At 40.6% G+C, this 17,140-nt stretch overlaps 1 protein-coding gene across 2 annotated transcripts in view; it reads left to right on the forward strand.

The window, feature by feature from the left end:
* Window positions 1–17,140, forward strand: part of LOC124124640 (GRB10-interacting GYF protein 2-like) — a 137,733-nt gene that overhangs the window by 74,176 nt on the left and 46,417 nt on the right. The gene's annotated exons all lie outside the window — the stretch shown is intronic.

The raw sequence follows: 17,140 nt of genomic DNA on the forward strand, positions 1-17,140 counted from the left end.
GTCTGCGTGGCCACCGCGAACACGTGTGTAAACATTCGTTCCCCAGCAGTTGCAAATTAGCTGGTAAAACTTAACAATTTCTCCTTACATTCACACCTTTGTAATAAAGATAACAGATAATCTAGGCCGTGAATGAAGACTACAAATTTCGAGCAGTGAACACACAGAGTCCGCCCTGGCATTTCATTGAATGGTGGTGAATAGGGTTACGAATTTCCCTGTACATTTACTGCTGAGGTGATGAAAATTACACATATTCATTCCACTTATTTTCAATTATTAGTTAAATTTGGTGAACAAATACACTCAGGGAAAATACTTAGAACTGGCAGATTAGTGGATGTGCATCTGAAGTTCTATTCACACACCGCTCATTGCTTGTGTATGTATTAAAAGACAAGGCAATAACAATGTACTTGGTACTCCATGTCAATCTTCTAAATTGGAAGGGAGAACTGAAAACGGTGCCGACTACCCTCATCCTATGTTTGTACTTTGTCACTGTCGTCTCGCTGCTGGGTCCAGCTTCAGACTAGTATGGCGGTGGTCACGTGACGTTATAGATAATTTATCAACGTAATATAGGTCAATTTCTTTTTGTAGCTCCTTTAAAAAAGCAATCCGTCGCCTTATTAATACATATCAATTAGGGGTAAAATTATGACATTTTTTCAATTCAATATATGGCCTCATACACTGACGCATTGGGCAGCAAACGTCATCTTTAAGTTGACCCAGATTTTGGCCGAATGCAACAGAAATTTGACCACATAAAGCGTCATTCAGCTGCCTCAGGACCAAGGTCACAGAGTTCAAGTACAGAGACTGTGACGTCAGCATCGCCAGTTCTGACGTCACAGGTTTCAACTCGGCTTTAGGTTGTCGAGAAGACTTTCGTGTAAGCTTGGTACCGTCTCTTAACGTCCCAAATATTGCGCTGGGAGAGAGGAAAACAAGTTCAAGCAGACTGGTTTTGATTAAACTATGCTGTGCGCTCTTATGTAGACGTATCCAAGTTCAGTGCCTTTGGGCGGAAAGACGAAATCGTTATATAATTTTGGTTTGCATTATAGACCAGCTACATTTGGAATGACATGTACCATATATAGAAAGCTGTGTGCGTTGTTCATTCTTTTTTTTATAAAATTAATGCATACAGATACACACACATCTGCATATTATTTTAATTTTTACTCACTCTATTGAATCTGTTTTTTCACACACACGTCCCTATTATCAAAAAGAATGCATTACCTGCAGCTCCTGTGCCTAGCTTTGATATAATATGATAGGTATAATTCCATCAGTAAACCTTTCCAAAAGTTTCCTTTTTCGCTCTGTAAAGAAGTGTATCCTTAAAACCCTGATCAATTAGCGACTTTTTTAATTACAGAACCGAATTTAGAATCAGTATAAATGCATAAACTGGAACTACATATGTTTATATTTATATTCTGAATCGGTGCCTGGGCCTCTTTGTCCCCCCCCGATGTATGTTTCGGCCACGCCCACTCTGAGAAACGCTCCTACAGGGCTGTTCAATCATAAAATCACCCATGGTTTAAAAACATCCACCCAGCATTCTGCTATTTCATAGTCTGACTTTTGCATCTTTAGATGATCTGCATTTTCTCCAACACCAGTGGTCATGAATGAGCGACCGAGCCATAATTTGTATATCCCCGTATATATTCATATTAAATCTGTCATGTTCTATTCTTTGCGAGAACCTCTAGGAACGTTTAGCTATTACTAGGAAAATTACATCCTTACTTGTATGTGTCTTTGTAGCGCAGTCGGCAGCAACCCACTGTTTTGAAATCAGAGACATTAAGTTATCCTTGTAATTATCTTTTGTATATATTATAAATGCATATAGATCAATTAATCTTTTACCGTGGCTTTAATGTTTTGTAGCGACATTATTCCAGCACGTGGAAAGCAAAAGCATTTGTTTGCGACACCTCATACTGAGGATCAGGCTTGGAGCCACTGAAGCCAACTTGGTTTCTGTGAACGTCGGTTTTCAAATATTTCTCTGCCGCTTCAGTCAGTTCAATCATAATATTGACTTGGCAAGCGGTAAACGGCTATTTTTCAGGAGTTTGTCCGCCCTTCAGTCAGTCCGTGAACAATGTTTGTTTGTCTGTTTGTTTGTTTAACGCTGCACTCAGTAATATTCCATCTATATGACGGCGGTCTGTAATAATCGAGTCTGGACCAGACAATCCAGTGATTAATATCATGAGCATCAATCCACGCAATTGAGATATGATGACATGCATTAACCAAGTCAACAGCCTGACCAGCCGATCCCGTTAGTTGCCTCCTTCAACAAGCATGAGTTATTGAAGACCTATTCTAACACGCATCTTCACAGGTGCAACAACATGGGAACAACTACCAATACACGGGAATATTAACGTTTATCTTGAAATAGCCATGCCGATTCAAATGTGAATAGAAACGTTGTTTACACCAAAATAGCCAAATCTTAAAGGGCGTTCTTGGGACGTCAGCAAATATGAATTCAGAAAGATACGGACGTTATTTATGGCTTCCTGAAGCAGTATCAACAAAATTGTCGGAATTTCTAAAACTAGTTTGGAAACACATACTCTGATTAAAGAGATAAGTTAAATATGTTTATACTTGTGTAACGGCATTCATGAGGGCTTTCTAATGATATACAGAAATGTGTATTCGGGTAAAGTAGTATAAGGAAAGCGGAAACGAAAATACTGGGGGTGGGTGTGTGGGGGGGTGGGTGGTTTTGCAGTTGCCCCCCTAGATTTTTTTTTATAGAAAACAGTTTTATTTGAGGGGCAAGTGATACTTGTACACATATTTGCCCCCCCCCCCCCCCCCCCCCCCCCCCCCTCCTGTAAAAAACCAGTTAACTACGGCCTTGTAGTGTGACAGATCTCGGGTTTTGCATTGACAAGACATGGTGTCACAGTCTGTAAATCAATCAAATAAAGACAGAACAGCATATCTTTGTCAACAATAACAGTTTATGTTGTCAGAAGTGGGATATCTTTGGAAATATTCATAATAGTTGTGTATTTTTTTGGTGTGTATTTTTTCTCTGAAATATTACATTTATAATATTGTCTTACACAAAGAAATGGTGTTTAGAGACCGCACCTGGCTGCTGGATAGTAGTATAGTTATCTGACGATGAACTGCGAGATGTCGTATGTCACACCACGCCCTCTTGAAACTGCTAGAAACAGTCTCTCTCTCTCTATTACACCAGCAACCCAGCGTTCGCGATCCCTGTCCCCAGACACGAAGTTACTCCTTACTTTGAGATAACCATTCGAGTTAACCCACATGGTGCCTGGCCGTCAGCTTGCTTTGTACACGCTCAGTGCCGTACTGTGATGACGTCAAGGTTTCAAAAACGTATACATTGTATACAAGTCTTACAAGGTTCACAGTGTAACCAAATTGTATAACATTCAACTGGAGTTGATTTGTCTCTCCAACAGCATCTAAACTCAACACATCCAAAAGGCATACTAGTATGCGTGGCCTAACCAACGATGAAAGTGCCGGTATTCTAACTGTTATATTGAAGCACTTGAATGTGGCAAGTAAAGCCTAGCGAGCTCCCTTGTTCGAAATCTAGATCTCCAATAATTTATATCATTGTAAAATACATATTGTAACGATGATAGACATATGACATTTGTGTCAAAGTATACATTCATTGAGAATTGTCTTGAGTTTAATTTACGGATCAACAATCCCACTGAAATTGTCTGTGTTTTTTTATGTCAAAACAAATGTGACGAAAGTGATCGTGATTGGCTCATTCGCAGACTGTTTCAAAGATTATGTTACAATATGAACGACAGTTTCGATTATGTATCTTGACAAAATCCTTGGTATATGTTTCAGTGTCAGTGCTCTTTCATTAGTGGAAACTGACATCGGACATTTTCAAAGGACAAAATATAAAAGATGGCTGGCTATATAAACAGCTAAAACAATCCTTAAATTGACATCTCTCAATATCGGACAACATTATCATTTCCTAATAATTAACAAGAATATACTAAGTACTATCACCCAAGATTAAGTACATGTGGGTTTAATAAAAAACGTTGAAAAGTTTTCATTGGCAGCAAATTTATTCAACAAACCTATTTTCGATCGCTCGATCAGGCGCTGTGTCATACAAGCACCAATTCCTTGTGCAATCACGCAGACCCTTATTTATACATCGGGTGTTATGATGTGTAGTTAATGTTTTAAATCTACTTTATAAAAAAGCTTTAAACGTGATATAATTGGACAGTTTTAATACTTGAATTTGAAAGCTCAAGAAGTGTGGAATAGGCTATAGTTAATACAAGGAAACGATAGGTTAATAACCTTCACAATTGAACGAAGGAAATATTGTATTTACAGTACAATCATAAGAAGTATCTAGATTAAGTGAAAGAGAACATTACGAAAATATTAATTACTTGGATTAAATTATTGTTAATTATTTTCTTTAATTAATAATTTTGCTTGTTTTTTAAACGCGACTTTAGGATTTATTTACACCTTGTTATATGCATGTACATTTACAGATATTTCATCCCATTCTACAGAAGGAAAAGTTTGAAATAGATAGTGATCGTAGATCAATGAAACTAATGGATATTTTTTGGTCATAAAAGAGATGACAGAATATGAAATTGAATTACGAAAATATAACCAGCAACATCGTTAATATAACCAGCAACATCGTTAATATAACCAGCAACATCGTTAATATAACCAGCAACATCGTTTATATAACTGGTTTCAGTAATTATATCTTTCCTTTTTTTCATTTGGCCTTACTACAGCATGGAAGGAACATGTAGGATTGAACTTCTGAAAAAACAACAATCTATATAAACACAAGAATGCATCTTGCTCCTTGATGTTTCTTTTACAAATTCATTTTTTGTTAAAGATACAAAATAAACAAGAAAACATCATTATAACTTTCCCCATAATGGCTCACATAAGAATTGTGTATACTAGTGACCAATAAGGAAGTTAATGTTAACTAATGTTAACCCAGTCCTATAAAGCCTTAAGGAAAGAGGGGGACTATAGAGTCGCTTCATGTCATCAGTACAAACTCAGTCTGAACAAGTATCTCTTACATGGGCATGCAAGCTTTTATTCATGTAACCTCAGTAGTTTCTGAGAAGACTTGTCCCTATTTCACATAGTATGCACTCAGTGGTATACGAGGGCCGTAAGTCTGTAGAAAATTTATTTGTTGACACCATATTTCGAACTCATTTGAGATGGTGACCAGTAACATCAGTGTGTACAATTTCATTTCTCTAACTCAAATAGTTTAAGAGAAAATTTGTCCCCAGAAGGAATGGAAGAACGAACCCTGTTCATATATACCCCGCCCAACTCGTGGCGTGGAATAATTAAATATCACTGAAAACATGTAAATCACATGGCATTGATCGAAGTATCTGATAATTTAGATAATGCAGGATAAAAAAATATATAATGAAAACTGTTTCAAACATCGAAAACGAACTCACATTTTCAATTTACAACATTTTGTAAGTCAGAAATCGATTATCTATAAATTTTGTGTTACTTGTTTTATTTAGTCAACCATTGGAGATTCTAATGTGTATGAATAAATATTAAAAAGGCTGTTTAACCTTGGATCCATTTTGACAGCTTTCTGTCTGTAAAACACTCTTTTCACTTACTGAACTATATGCTCATTATTGTTTTTGGAATATCAGGCCTTGATGTAAAAAGCACATGTCAACATACCAATATTAGTAAACTGCACCAAATTCGGACGGTGTTAGTCAAGCGAAAAACATCTCATTTTCTCAATGGTTGCTGTGGAAATCTTCCCAATGACGATGTACTAGATCTACTTTTAGTTCAGATCAATTCTGTCAAAGAGAATATTAGTATATAGAAACTGAAACCACGCGCATCCATCATATGACCACAACATGAAATCAGCTGTTTGACGTGACGTCATCCACAACACGTGAAGTCAAACCACTCGCACCTGTCCAGACGATACAGCCGTGGGAAATCACCGCCCGTCTGTTTGCCAACACAAATACAATTGCACATTGTAACATCATTGAACGAAAAATGAAAGTGCTTAATCTTAAAGCGTTTTACTCAGACACTGCATATAACATATCAAATAAAAGTTAAAGACTTGTGATAGATTATTATAATCGAGAGTAGGCTCGACATTTATAATTTGAAAATCTAAAATTAATTAAATATCATATCTATTGCAGAATGTTGGAAATACAAAACCTATCGTGTTATGATAATACTTTCCATTTTCTGAGGAGATGTAGTATGTGTATTTGATAATATATAGACATACATAATTAGTTATGTTTTATCTTGTGCAATCACAGCATGTACAATGTACATTAGACTCACGGAAAATTCTATTTCAGCAAACCAATCATAGCGCCATCATTACAGTTTCAATGAAAGGAAAACCAATTCCAAATCGAACTATACAGCACATGGTATCCATAAGTGGTTAACCCAAATGTAAATATGTCATTAGAAATACTGATGACTGTGCACGTGTAATGCTCTTGGGTCAATGCTGAGCCAGTGAATGGGGATTATTTGTATATTTGTGGGGCGCTTCCTTCAGTATTTTTACTGTAGGGGAGTTTGACATGCTGTGCCCGGTAAACTGCAGTCTTGCCATATTATCTACCAGCTCCTGCACTTTGTGTTTCACAAGAGGAAAGTCCCTACATAGTGCAACTTGTGTCATACAGAAAGTAAAAATACAACCTATCTAGTCGCATGTACTTTTGTACGTTATTCTTTGAGAAATAGTGTGTAGTTTCTAATGATAACCTACATATGGTGTGACTTCCAACAGCATTGAGTAAAACAATCATCCATTTTCCTGTCACACAGAATATGCAAAGATCCTCAACTAACGTCTCGATATCTTTGCATTATGTGAAATGACATTTTCATGTCCGTTCCATATCCTGAAAGAAGAGAAGCAATTATTAATTTATATTTAGAATAGTAAATCCCCAAACGAGACAATTCTATGCCATTTCAAGGCAAGTCGTGCACAGCGCATAGGCAACAGCGCTATGACACGAGCTATTTCTCCCATGAGAATAAGTGTATCGAATACATATTTACCTCAATGATAGAATGATGGTTTATTAGGAGATATTTCCAAATACGAATGTTGTGTGTCTATTATCACGCGTCCTTCGTAAATCACCAAACGAGACAATTCTACGCCATTTCAAGGCAAGTCGTACACAGCGCATACGCAACAGCACTACAACGTGAAGCCTATTTCTCCTGTGAGGATAAGTGTATCGTATACATCATATTTACCCCAATGATAGTATGATGGCTTATTAGGAGATATTCCAAGTACAAATATTGTGTGTCGATTATTACGCGTCCTTCATAAATCACCAAACAAGACAATTCTACGCTTTTTCAAGGCAAGTCTTACACAGCGCATACGCCCAACCCTCATCGCCATGTGTCTGTACCCGCCAAACACTCACCACCATGTATCTGTACCCGCCCACCCCTCACCACCATGTATCTGTACCCTCCCACCCCTCACCACCATGTATCTGTACCCGCCAAACACTCCCCACCATGTATCTGTACCCTCCCACCCCTCACCACCATGTATCTGTACCCGCCAAACGGTGACTATGTTTGTCATAAGAGGCGACGAACTGGATCGGGTGTCAGGCTTGCTGACTTGGTTGATGTATGTCATCGTATACCAATTGTGTAGATCGGTGCTCATCAATCACTAGATTGTCTGGTTCAGACTCGATTATTTACAGACTGCCGTCATATAGCTTGAATATTGCTGAGTGCGGCGTTAAACAACAAACAAACAAACAAACAAACAAACAAACAAACAAACATGCAAGAGTATTTTATCCATTTTCTCTGGCTTGTTTTATTATATACACATGAGTGTATATTGCAAAGTTTCCGCTGTCCAGTGTATCCCTCATGTGATGCACGTGCAATACAGTCGCACCAACTAATGGCGGACGAGAAGCCTTCGGTGAAGCGGCCCTAGCCAGGTTATAAAACTTGGACAGACTGTAGACAGGTGCATAAGCCTGTATGGATATAACACCGATGCCGGTTGAAAAAGTTTGACAAGCAAAATACGAATTTGATTAGAGTGGTGTATAAAGTGCCTCAGTAGCGTGGGCGTCCAAGGACATTTTCCGTACTGAAATCACCAAATACTATTTCCTTCCTTCATTCTATTCCTGCATCGTGGGAAATTGCAGATAAAGACAGATAGGGTGGTCAGGCTCACTGACTTGGTTGATGCACGTCATCGTATCCTTATTGAGTAGATCGATGCGCATGATATCAATCACTGGATTGTGTGGTCCAGACTCGATTATTGACAGACTGCCGTCATATAGCTGGAATATGGCTGAGCCTAACACTAAGTTAATAATTTTTATCAAATATGGTGACGGATTTCATGTCTTATTTTGTCATAATAAATTTCCTTTTACTATTCCATTGATGTCATGCTGTACTCTCACATGAACTTTACTTGTTTGCTGAAAAATGTTACTGCATTCAGTGTGTGCCGATACTTTGACTCATTAGCACTAACTTGAATCTAGTATCATGTTTTGTACATTTTAGTGTCATCCTATGGACTTTTATTAGCTGAGCTTACTAGGCCGAACAGCACCTTGCTAGACACTGGCTTTGGACAAGTGGCTAAAGTTGCACACTGCTAATTTTCCTTAGCTTGGAATGTATCTGCATTGTAACGTATAGTTCCATGGTCCTTATTGTACTCATGTAAAATGTTTGGGTCATGTAACTTAAACAACTTGGAAATAGGGCCAGATGGTATGCACTGGTCACAACACAGTGGATTCCTGGCAGTGCTCCAATTTCTAAAACAAGTTGAGACATTGGTTGAACTTTACTGGGATATCGTGACAATCCTGGAACTTTGGTTGGACACTGCTGGATATTGCTGGACTATTACTGGACTATTACTGGATATTGCTGAAACATTGTTGGGACACTGCTGGATATTACTGAAACATTGTTGGGACACTGCTGGATATTACTGGACTATTACTGGATATTGCTGAAACATTGTTGGGACACTGCTGGATATTGCTGGACTATTGCTAGAACATTGTTGGAACATTGCTGAAATGTTTGTCTTTGTCATAAGCACAATATTGAAAGTTGAATTAGATTCAAATCCCCCGATTGAAATACTACAGGAGCAAACCTTCAGGACCCCAGGACCCCTTGAGAGCCTCACCGCCATTTTTTGCATTACACTGTGTGAGGTGAACAGGTTCAGGGTTAAGAGCCTCGCCACTACTTTTGGCAATACACTGCGTGAGGTGAACAGGTTCAGGGTTAAGAGCCTCGCCACTACTATTGGCAATACACTGTGTGAACAGGTTCAGGGTTAGGAGCCTCGCCACTACTTTTGGCAATACACTGTGTGAGGTGAACAGGTTCAGGGTTAGGAGCCTCGCCACTACTTTTGGCAATACACTGTGTGAGGTGAACAGGGAAAGGGTTAAGAGCCTGGCCATATCTCAATTGGGTGACATAAATCATTGCTATAAAATAGAAAAATACTGAGGTCATTCTAGATGTTCCCGTATACATAAGACACTGTCAACACATCAATGTTAAAGTCAATACGAATGGACGAAATAAGAATTGACAGATATGTTTTTCCCATACTGATACTTTTGTATTTTATAAGAATGAGTTGGTTATGCACAGTAGGTGTTGAAGAAAAGCAAAAAGTTTGTCCAGGTGTAAATTTCAAATTTTCGTTTCAGTTTCAATTCTTGCCTGATATCCGGTTCCGATGTGCCTCATGTCCCCTTCCAGTGTGTCCGCTTTTGGCGTAACTGATGTCCACTTCCGGTGTGCCGATGTCCACTTCCGGTTTGTCCGAGGCCCACTTCCGGTTTGCCCGATGTCCACTTCCAGTTTGTCTACTTCCGGTGTGCCCGCTTCCGGTTTGCCCGAAGCCCACTTCCGCTTTGCCCGATGTTCACTTCCGGTTTGTCCGCTTCCGGTTTGTCCCATATCCCCTTCCGGTTTGTTCACTTCCGGTGTGCCCCATGTCCACTTCCAGTTTGTCCACTCCAGGTGTGCCCGCTTCCGGTTTGTCCGATGCCCACTTCCGGTTTGCCCGCTTCCGGTGTGTCCGATGTCCACTCCCGGAGTGCACTCTTCCGATGTGCCCAAAGTCCATTTCCGGTGCCCGATGCCCACTTCCGGTTTGTCCACTTCCGGTGTACCACATGTCCACTTCCGGTTTGCCCGCTTCCGGTGTGCCCGATGTCCACTTCCAGTTTGTCAACTCCAGATGTGCCCGCCTCTGGTTTGCCCGATGTCCACTTCCTGTTTGCCCGATGTCCACTTCCGGTTAGCCCGATGTCCACTTCCGGTATATCCACTTCCGGTATGCCCCCTTCCGGTTTGCCCGATGCACACTTCCGGTGCGTCGGAGGGGAGGGGAGGGGAGGGGAGGGGAGGGGAGAAAAAAGTACCTGCATTATGCTTGTGTCGTGACCATTAAAGTCGCACATCCACTTTCAGAACAAAGTCATAGGCTCATCATAACATCATCATTGATATTTGTGTTTGCATGGAAACACCTGGTACTTTAACAGAAACAACATGTCCCTTCCCATTTCGGAACCAGATATCTATACATTAAGCCTATTAATACATATTCTGCCGAATGATCAGAAAAGGAATGAAACTGGACAGGCTACGATACCATGTACATAATGTCCAACGTTGTGCAACATTATCCAGAGCAAATCGGCCATTCAGCGTCCCAACCCCATACTCAATGAGTTTTAGTCCTCTCTTCCATCAATACAAGCGACAAACGAAGAGAGACCACACAACAGTGCGTTTAAATTGAACATTTTCAGATGAATGCGTCTGTCATCAGTTCGGTACAATATTAACACAATTCATAGTGCTGCTTCGGTTGACACTCAACAAACCATCGCTTCTTCTTACCTATAGCCCGAGTAAAACGTTTGTCATGTTGGCCCCTTGTAATTACTCATATTGGAGATTTTACGTGCGCTTCCCGACTGCTGCATATTTCTTAATTCATATTTCAAAAAGTGCGCTGGGAAATAGTAAGATCTATATCAATATAACATATAATGGTCCACAAATATTATTCATATCCAACGAATAGTGTTGATCTTTCTGTTTCAGAATGTACCAATAGCATATGTCTTTGTGGTTTAAGCATTTTTGGCGTATTTACAAAACTTGAAATATCATGCAACGTGCAACACACGTATGGTATTCAATTTTGGGCCCCAGGAAAAAAACCTGCACTTGTGGTTAACGGGGTATGCCGCGAGCTTAGAACCTACAAATAAAACATCCCAGGGCCAGAAAAACCATCCATCCTGTACTCCCATAACCCATGGCCAGTATGTGTTATTTCACAGCGCTAATGGGGCCACCAGTCATCTTGTTAATCTCGCGCTATATCCGAACGTTTATAAATAGAAAGGGGTTTTTCCAGACAATTCACACCCGTCTGTAAATCGACTTCGGGGTACTTGTGGGTCCTTTCGAAAGTGCTTGTGTCTCCAGGTTTAGTCGCCAGTCTCTTGGCACCGCTTGCTTTGGCCCAGGGGCACCCTGAGTGGGTGCAAACCCCGTTTCTGGAAGGAACTCTTTTTTAAAAGAACTATTTACTAATTGCATGAACCCCACGCTCAACTCTCACCCTTCGACCCGAGCCAATCCAATCGCTCTCTTTTCATCGGCCGACTAATCGCTTTTCTCCCTTTCCCTTCTTTTGCCTCGATTATCCACGCCCCGCTTTCACCCCGCTTCTTCCCCGCTTTTAACGCGCTTTTGATCGGAAATTCACTATAATTTTAAAAAAAAAAATAAGATAGAATTTTAAAGTGTTCGTTTTACCCACGGCTTCGCTTTCAAACACAATATTGTCAATTAACTTCTCTTGTCTTTCATTTCATCACATTTTTTACAGAAAAATTCACTACAAATTCAAAACAAAAAATACAATTTTTAAGTGATTATTTTACTTCCTTCACTGTGTGGCATAATTTGTTTCTTGTCTCTCTTGCTTGCAATTTCCCGTTGTTGCCCTTCAATGCAGTTTTAACTCTCTTTCCGATTGTCACCATTTATACATCTTACACCTCGTCTGCAGGTTTTATATTCTTCATTACTTTACATCTTCTGTTGTCTGTAAAACAAATTATTGCATAATTATACTTTATTTTTCTAATATTGGGAATAGCTTTTATTCATCGTACATGTAGTTCCACTTTTCACGCAAATCCACCACGTGACTACACCGGCTACACGGAGAGCATCTGGCCACTGCACCGACCGCCAAGAAACGCAGTTTAGCCAGACGGTACCAAGCCACTCAAAGGCCACCGGCTACACCGAGAGCATCTGGGCATTGCACCGACCGCCAAAAGACGCAGTTTAGAAAGCCGGCACCAAGCCACCCGGAAGGAAGCGGCAAAGCACCAATCACAAGCGAGATCACGAATGCCAAGGCCGTCATTTCCGCAATCGCTGACCATGGCGGCGAACGTATCTGATTGTGGCTGGCTGGCTGGCTGGCTGGCTGGCATCAACACACCAAAGGTGCTCGCTGGGTCTTGTCGCATCTCCATCGACGGAGATGACGATTATGCACATGCATCTGAAGGTAAGTTCATTCATATATTTCACTCCACATCTTTAATTTCCCGCACAGAGCGGCCATTCTGTCAACCAGGGACGAAGCATGTTCCAAACCTTGTCCTCCCTTGGCTATTTGCATTTTCATCTCAGTAAATGTCACCTGTTTTTGCCGCTCTCTGGTGCACATTGCAAGTGTTTTCGTGGCAAAGAAGCAGGCACCGTGCTTTCTGTATTCTTGTATATATGATAAATGAGTACCTTTACGCACTAACCACGCCCTATACAGCTACCGTATTTCATCCGACAGAAGAACTGCAATTTATTATCATTAATCAACTTGCGCCATTCATCACGTCCCTCAGTGTAAACAAACCTAAGTATTCAACTACCGTATTTCCTTAAAACACACACATCCCTTTATGATGAGTATGCATTCATTATGCTCCTTTGATTGATCAGGTTCTTTATTCCATTTGTGCCAGTATCATGAACCAGGAAAAGTGACATCTTTATTAAAACCTTTATATCTAAATTTCAAAGAAATTGATGGTTCTGTTGGTTTCCAAAATATCAGAGCATTGAGAGTGGTCTGTGAATCACTTGTGCTCATTGTGTTGGACATTGTTGCAGACCCTCTCCAAGATGCCTCCATGGCCACCGACACAATCTCCTGACACAACTTACCACAGCCCCTGATATTTCTGCTTAATGGAAGATTGTGAAAGGTAGGTGATTTTACCTTGGTCTCATTGTTCTCAATAATATTTGTCATGTGGTGTGCTGTATTTGTGGTATCAAGCTCACCGCTCTATAATAGCAAGGATGTATCTAGAATTGGCAGGCAAATTGGGTTAAAATTGGGATATAGTTCTAAATTTGAATTTTGTAAATAAAATTTTCGTTTTTTCTGAGGAATTCGGAAATTTTAGATTCAAATTGGGAATTTGTACAATCATTTGCTGCAGACTTGTGGCTGAATATGGGCCTCCAAGCAAGTCTAGATAATCCCAAAATAGATTCATCGACAAGTCCTTTTTTGTGTATATTACAGCAATGGTGAAGGAGTAACTCATCAATGCACTTTACTGGGACCAGCTGATTTCGCACTAATTGGCTCAGGCTGTGGATTGTGGCTCTCACTTCACAGGTCTGTGTTCCAATCCCAACATAGGCTAACCACAACTTTCTATTTAGCCCTTTCTGATCAAGCACCCCTTTAGGATCATTAGGGTTACTACCCCTTTACGATCAAGCACCCCTTTACGATCATTAGGGTTAGGTACCCCTTTACGATCATTAGGGTTAGGTACCCCTTTACGATCATTAGGGTTAGGTACCCCTTTACAATCATTAGGGTTAGTACCCCTTTACGATCAAACACCCCTTTACGATCATTAGGGTTAGGTACCCCTTTACGATCAAGCACCCCTTTACGATCATTGGGGTTAGGTACCCATTTTCGATCAAGCACCCCTTTACAATCATTAGGGTTACTACCTCTTTACGATCAAGCACCCCATTACGATCATTAGGGTTAGGTACCCCTTTACGATCATTAGGGTTAGGTACCCCTTTCCGATCAAGCACCCCTTTACGATCATTAGGGTTTGGTACCCCTTTCCGATCAAGCACCCCTTTACGATCATTAGGGTTAGGTACCCCTTTCCGATCAAGCACCCCTTTACGATCATTAGGGTTAGGTACCCATTTTCGATCAAGCACCCCTTTACGATCATTAGGGTTAGTTTATGTAGAAGGGCATGGGTTAGCTATCTCTTTTACTTGATCCATAGTAATTTCTGGAAAATCCATACCATTTTATCAAGTTTCGAGCACCGCCATGTCTCTAACAACAAATGTAACTAGTGCTTGGTGTCAATCCCCTCCCCCCCCCCTCCCCCCCCCCCCCCCCTCTTTTGTCAAGCTCCCGGGTGCTTACTACAGCAAACATTTAGTCCTATGTAGCAGGTTTTTGGTACAATTGTCTTGTAACCATGGCAATATTTCAGACACGGGATTACTTAGAATTTCTCATTTTCATGAGAAATCTAGATTTGCCATAGTTTTGTAGACACACACAAACACACACATATGCATGCAGGTGTTACACACAATTTCACCTCACCTCACCTCACCTCACCTCACCTCAGTAGGAGAATTCGGACAAAAATAAGTACAAGTTAAACTAATTGGGTCAAAACATCTGGAAGTGTTTCAGCACTACATGTCCGTATACCATGTCCATATACCATGTTCATACCATGTCCATACCATGTCCCAGGCTTGATGATTTACTGCCATGGTGATGCTGGAATATTGCTGCAACTTTCAATCACTCACTCACACACATGCTTATACGACTGGGAGAGTGTAAGGTCGGTGGTTCAATCCCCTGGTGGCCGTCTCAAACTGAAAGACAGTAAGATGGTACTTGTTGTTAAGATGAGGGTTGGGTTAGGGAAACCTCATCAATGGTTTTTGTAGCTTTGTTATCTTGGTTACATACCAAGGTCCAGTTCACCAAGAACTTGTTTGTGGATGCTTTCTCTCTTGTTGCGTGCCTTTGTGGTATGGGTGGCACACTTGTTTTTGTTTATTTCAATTTTGCTGTGCAGAGTTGTGTCCCTTAAGCATGTCTGCCCAGGGAAAGGAAAGTTGATGGTTTGAAATAACCTTGTCTCTCGTTAAGACCTAAATGATATAAAACAATGACCCCCATTCTGTTCCACCTCACATCCCCTTGAGAGCTGCATCTGCCAACACTCATCCCATTGTCAGCTCTATACATCTTAGACACCATCAGCCTGTACGCTGTAATGTAACTGGAATACTGTTCAAAGTGGCATTAAAACTCACTCACTCACTCACTCACTCACTCACTCATCCTACACTTGTTCCTTAATCAGCTCTATCAGCCTGTACGCTGTAATGTAACTGGAATACTGTTCAAAGTGGCATTAAAACTCACTCACTCACTCACTCACTCACTCACTCACTCACTCACTCACTCACTCACTCACTCATCCTATACTTGTCCCTTAATCAGCTCTATCAGCCTGTATGCCCTGATGAAACTGGAATACTGTTCAAAGTGGCATTAAAACTCACTCACTCACTCACTCACTCACTCACTGACTCATGCTATCCCATCCCATCCCATCCCATCCCATCCCATTCCATTCTTGAATCTAGTCTGGAATTAGGAAACTTGAAGAGACAATATGTTGATCTAAAAATGAATCCAAGAAACCAGTGATCCTAGGTTTGAATCCTGGTTTGACCCTATTATGTTTCTAGGTCATTCAGCACCATACCCATGCTCATGGGTTTTGCCTAAGTGGTAAATGTCTAAGACCTACATCTCATCGTTGAACCCAAGTGCACTCCTTCATGCAAATGCATAAATAGCCTGTTTATGATGTAATTTCAGTAAGATTTGACAGAAAAATGATGATGTCGGCATTTACCTTCATGTCTTATGTTTTCTGAAAAAAACAACACCACATTATTGCATAATTTTGCTTTATTTTTTTCACATCAACCAATGGCTCAAATATATCTTCTTCCTCATAGTTCTTCTCTTTTCTACTCATTTCCACTTTTCGCACAAACCCACAACTTGTGAACATCCACCCTGCTCATGGTCTCCATTTCACCGACCACTACACTGGCACAAGTCTCTTAGAATATGGTTATCAGTTCCAATCATAGTTCCTTAAATATATAAATAATAAGAACACATTGTCCCTGTAAAAGACTGGCCCCCTTGTAGACCAGTCCATTATAATCATGATAGAATTACTGTACACCCATGTACTTATAATTCAGTAGAGACTTGGAGCAAGTCTAACCAATCACCCGCCTTTCCTTAACCGGAAGCAGCAAGCTCCAATCACAGGCGAGATCACAAGGGGCCTTGTTTACCTCTATCAGCTGGCCATGGCGGGCACGGCACGTTACTTGTGGCTGGCATCACTACTCCAACTGCTCTGCTCCTGCTCGTTCTGTCTGGTCGCATCTCCATCGCTGGTCAGGGACAGTTGTAAGTTCATGTATATATTTCACTTGACAGTTTATATTCCTCGCATGGAGCTGCCATTCTGTCAAATAGGGACGAGGATGCTCAAAACTATGGCATGTGCCTTTGCCATTCACAGGTCATTCCAAGACATTGTCACCTGTCTTTGCTGCTCTCTGCTGCACATCCCAAGTGTTTGTGTGGCGAGGAAGCAGGCAGCGCGCTTCCTGTATTCTTGTATGTACATGTAATATAAGTGCGTACCTTCACACACTGACCATGCCCGAACAGTGTAAACAAACCGAAGTATTCAACTACCGTATTTCCAACAAAAACACCTCTCTTTATGATGAGTATTTATTC

The sequence above is a fragment of the Haliotis rufescens genome, unplaced genomic scaffold (assembly GCF_023055435.1).
Source record: "Haliotis rufescens isolate VD_foot unplaced genomic scaffold, xgHalRufe1.0.p SCAF_29, whole genome shotgun sequence".
Taxonomy (NCBI): Eukaryota; Metazoa; Mollusca; class Gastropoda; order Lepetellida; family Haliotidae; genus Haliotis; species Haliotis rufescens.